The 4,502-nt window shown below is 42.6% G+C and overlaps 1 pseudogene across 1 annotated transcript in view; it reads left to right on the forward strand.

Annotated features, from left to right (window-relative positions):
* The first annotated feature begins 4,147 nt into the window (after positions 1-4,147).
* The window catches only part of LOC103752258, a 2,063-nt pseudogene continuing 1,708 nt past the window's right edge, over positions 4,148-4,502 (forward strand). The window contains exon 1 of the transcript XR_003847465.1: positions 4,148-4,471. The product of XR_003847465.1 is annotated as a ferritin heavy chain pseudogene (transcript). The remainder of the gene's footprint in view (positions 4,472-4,502) is intronic.

Below are 4,502 nucleotides of genomic sequence, written 5' to 3' on the forward strand. Positions count from 1 at the left end.
TCAGAGAATTAAGGAAAATCAAAACGAAGTCTATGTAAGTAGCATGGCTTTCTGGAATAGCAGGGGAAACGCTGGGTGCCTGTGCCCTCAGAAGTAAGACTGCAAAAGACAAGAAAAAATTCTTGATGGTGTATTGAAAAAAATAAAATGTAGGATGATATGGACAAAGGAAGCAGCTAAATAATATCTCTGTGAAGCTTACCAAATGCCAAAACCATAATTTATAGCTTTAATATTAAAATAATAAAACAAAAATGTGCAGGTCCAAAAAATCCTGAAGACCCAGAACATGAAACACAGTCATCCCAGGCTGGAAGCAATCAGTGTGAATGTGCATTATAATTTAAAGCCCAATTCAGTTCAATATGTTAGCAGTCTTCTCACATCTCTTAGAGCCAGAAGCATTGAGACAGACACACATAGAAGAGAAATAGAAAAAGATTTTGACTAAAAGATTTGTTGAATCAATAAACTATAGGGTTTCTTAGATCATGGTCCCCAACTCTTGTATATCAGATGTATCTGTGGTGTTCACTAAGCCTGTGAACACTGTAGCTGTATCTGTAGCTGTATCTACAGTTAGAAGCAGAAAGAGGACAGATGCAAAGGATAAGCAGTTTATCAGTATATGAAAATGTAAAGGTTTCCCATGACTTTATTTAACTGTAATGTTAGAAGCAGATCTACAATATAAAGGTCACCTACTTCCAAATTACCAACATAATTCAAGACCTCATAAAATATTTTCTGGCAGTTGATAAAGAATGTTATCCTAATTTTCCATTTATAAGGTAGAGCAGCCTGGATTGTTATGGATATAAGGAAGAAAAGTGGCAAAAGACATTTGCATCCTTATTAAAGTTATAATAAAGCATTCTAACTTGTTTTCTAAAAAATGATTTTGACTATTCAATGTAGCAAACCACTTTTCTATCTACTTCTGCCTCCATAATAAAGGATTCATCATGAACAATATTGCTAGACAAGGTTATCCCTCTTTGAAGAAATGACAAATGAGAGATCTTTGTCATATATGCATTCTGGAATATGGAAGGAGTTGGCTGAGGGGAGAGCTGGGAGTCTCAAAATGCATATTCAACCTTATAAGCAATGCTGAGAGCCTGCAAGATCGTGCCCAATACCAAAATGTGAACTGAGCAAAGTTTCTACTTGCCAGTTGTCTGGTTGCCCCAGTTCTCCTAGGCTCTACTAAGCACTGAGAAAATACCCCAAACTTACTTATTCTTTCATCAAAATATCCTTGGTTTAGGAAGTTTTTTAAGGTGCTATTTCTTTAAATGTGTTGTATAAGACATTTATAGACTTTTAGTAAATAAATTTAAAAAATGGTTGGGCTGGCTGGGCTGGTGAGATGACTCAGTGAGTACAGGAACTTGCTGCCAAACCTGACAACCTGGATTTGATCCCCAGGTCCCATATGACAGGAGAGAACCTTCCCCTGCAAGGTAAGTTGTCCTCTGACCTCCACATGCACACTATGGCACATGTTCATGTGCATGCATACACACACACACACACACACACACACACACACATACATACACACACACAAATAAACATAAAAAATGTTTGGACAAAAATCACGTGAGTATTAAGGATGAAAAGAAAGAAATATTCAACTTAATTTCCAGAGGAAAATCAAATCTAGAGTAAGATGAAAAGCAAGCAAGGTCTACTGACACAGTCTTATAATCCCAGAGCTTGAGGCAAGAGGATCACAAGCTCAAAGCAAGCCAGGCCAAATTAGTGACAACCTGTCACAAAATTTTAAAACATGAAAAAAGATCTAGGGTCATAGTTCAGCGGTAAAGTCAGTATTCATGAAACCTGTCAGTATTCATGAAACCCTAGGTTCAATGCCTGGTTCAACAGAAAGAAAATAGAAGAAAACACTAAAAGCAGTCAAAAGGCTACTGGGCTGGGGAGAAGGTTCAGTGGATAAAGTGTTTACTACATAGGCATGAGGATTTGAGTTCAGATCCCCACACAGTGAACACAGTGGCAAGAATCTGTGCTCCCAGTGCTCATATGGTGAGACGGGAGGCAGAGCAAGGGAGTCCCCAGAAGCCTCTGGGCGAGCTAGTCTGGTGTATGCAACAGAAAACAGCAAGAAGTTTTCTCTAACAAAGTAGAGGGCAAAGACCAACAAGCAAAGTTGTCTCATGTCCTCCACACATATCTGTGACTCATGCATGCCTGCACTCACACACATGAACATGCAAACACATACACACATACATAAACATAAATACCACATCAGCAACATCACTGTGTTCTAAAATAGTCTCTAACTATAAAACTGTTATAACTGTTATTAAATATAATTTAATAACAAAAATGATGTTAAATGATTTTTCTAACTTATAAGATAGAAAAAGAAAAACAAAATGAATCAATAAAACAAACAAATAAATCACAAGCTGAATGTAGGACGATATGTGGAAGTGGAACATGGACTACCAGGAGCCTTGATCATCAAGAATCTATGACTGCAAATGTAGGCACAGAAAATAATGACTAGGGTCTGTCCAAATGAAAGGTACTGATCTGAAACCCCTCCGTACACCATGCTCAGCCAAACAGCCTGTATCTTACATAAATATGCTGACTGAGAAAAACTGGCCTTCTAGCAGGGAACTAAAGCAAAATCCTCTAGTTTGTAGAATTCTGGGTTTAAAAGGAGAAAAAAGCTACAGTTATAACAATAGTCTCCACTGAGAACTGAAGACCACAAAACTATTGTCACAGAAATCTAGGATTCAAATTTATATGAAAGCAACCCATGACAATATTAGAAAGGAAAATGCCCGAGAATCTACAGAGTTATTGAGAAAACATGAATGCATAGTTTTGAAAACTCCAAGGATAAGCTACAAAAATTAAAGCAAATTTGGCCCAGTGTGGTGGTACAAGCCTGTTATCCCAGCACTTGAGAGGCCAAGACATGAGGATTGCAAGTTGAAGGCCAGCCAGGCTACATAGTAAATCCTGTTGAGGGAAGGAAGGAGAAGAGAGAGGGAAGGTGGGGAGATGACTCCGCTCCTAAAGTGCCTACTATGTAAGCATAAGGACCTGAGTTCAGATCCCTAGCCCCCACAAAAAATCCAGGTGTATTCATCACCTTACTGCTGGGGCAGGGGTGAGGGTGTGGGAGGAGAAGGGTGGAGACAGGTGGATCACTGTAGCTCAGCCAGTCTAAGAAAATCAATGAGTTCCAGATTCACTGAGAGATTCTATGTAAGATAAATAAGGTGGGGAGTAACTGAGTGTCTTAGTTTGTTCTTCATTGCTGTGACAAAACACTCTGACCAGTACCAACTTGGGGAGGAAAGGGTTTATTTGTCTTACATCTCCCAGGTCACATGCAGTTCATCCGGGAGCCCAAGGTAGGAACTCAGGGCAGGAACCTGGAGGCAGGAGCTGGAACACAGGCCATGGAGGAACACTGCTTACAGGCTTGCTCCCCTGGCCCCTACTCAGCCTGCTTTCTTATGCAACACAGGCCCACCTGCCCAGGGGTGGCACCACCCACAGTGGGCTGGGCCCTCCCACATCACTCATCAAGAAGATGCCCTTCAGACATGGCCGGGGTGGTACCACCCACAGTGGGCTGGGCCCTCCCACATCACTCATCAAGAAGATGCCCCTCAGACATGGCCACAGGCCAGTCCAATAGAGGCAATTCCCTGATTGAGGCTCCCTCAACCCAGGTGTGTCAAGTTGACACTAAAGCTATCCAGCACACTGAGGAAGATCTCTGGCCTCCATGCACATGTACACACACATGCACATGTACCCACACATGTATGTGCACATACCCACACAAGTGTACTTATGCTACACATCAAAAAGAAAAAGGACAGACTAAATCTGCACCTAAACCATCTTAGTGAAGGTACAGAACACCAAAAACAAGAAAATCACTCCTTTAAATTTTCAGAGGAAATAAAATGAGCTGAATAATATTCTATTTTGCATATGTATTAGACTTTTATTATCCATTCCTGAACTGATGAACACTAGAAAAAAAGAGTCTATTCAATAAATGATGTTGGAAAACTGGATATCTACTGCAGATGAATAAAATTGGATTCACAACTTTCACCTTTTATAAAAATCTATTTGAGGCCAGACGTTCTCCGCCGAGAGTCGCCGTGGTTTCCTGCTTCAACAGTGCTTGAACGGAACCCGGCGCTCGCCCCCAGCCGCCCCCAGCCGCCGCTCCGAGCACAACCCTCCGCCAGCTCGTCACACCTCAGCCGCCGCCATGACCACCGCCGCGTCCCCGTCTCAAGTGCGCCAGAACTACCACCAGGACTAGGAGGCAGCCATCAACCGCCAGATCAACCTGGAGCTCTATGCCTCCTACGTCTACCTGTCCATGGTGAGCGCCCCGGGCCTGGGGCTGGAGCGGGGCGCGGTCTCCCCGGGAGCCTCTCTGGGGAACCGGGCGGGGCGGGGCGGGGCGGGGGGGGGGTTCC

Source organism: Nannospalax galili, unplaced genomic scaffold (assembly GCF_000622305.1).
Source record: "Nannospalax galili isolate Female #2095 unplaced genomic scaffold, S.galili_v1.0 scaffold908, whole genome shotgun sequence".
In the NCBI taxonomy this organism is placed as follows: Eukaryota; Metazoa; Chordata; class Mammalia; order Rodentia; family Spalacidae; genus Nannospalax; species Nannospalax galili.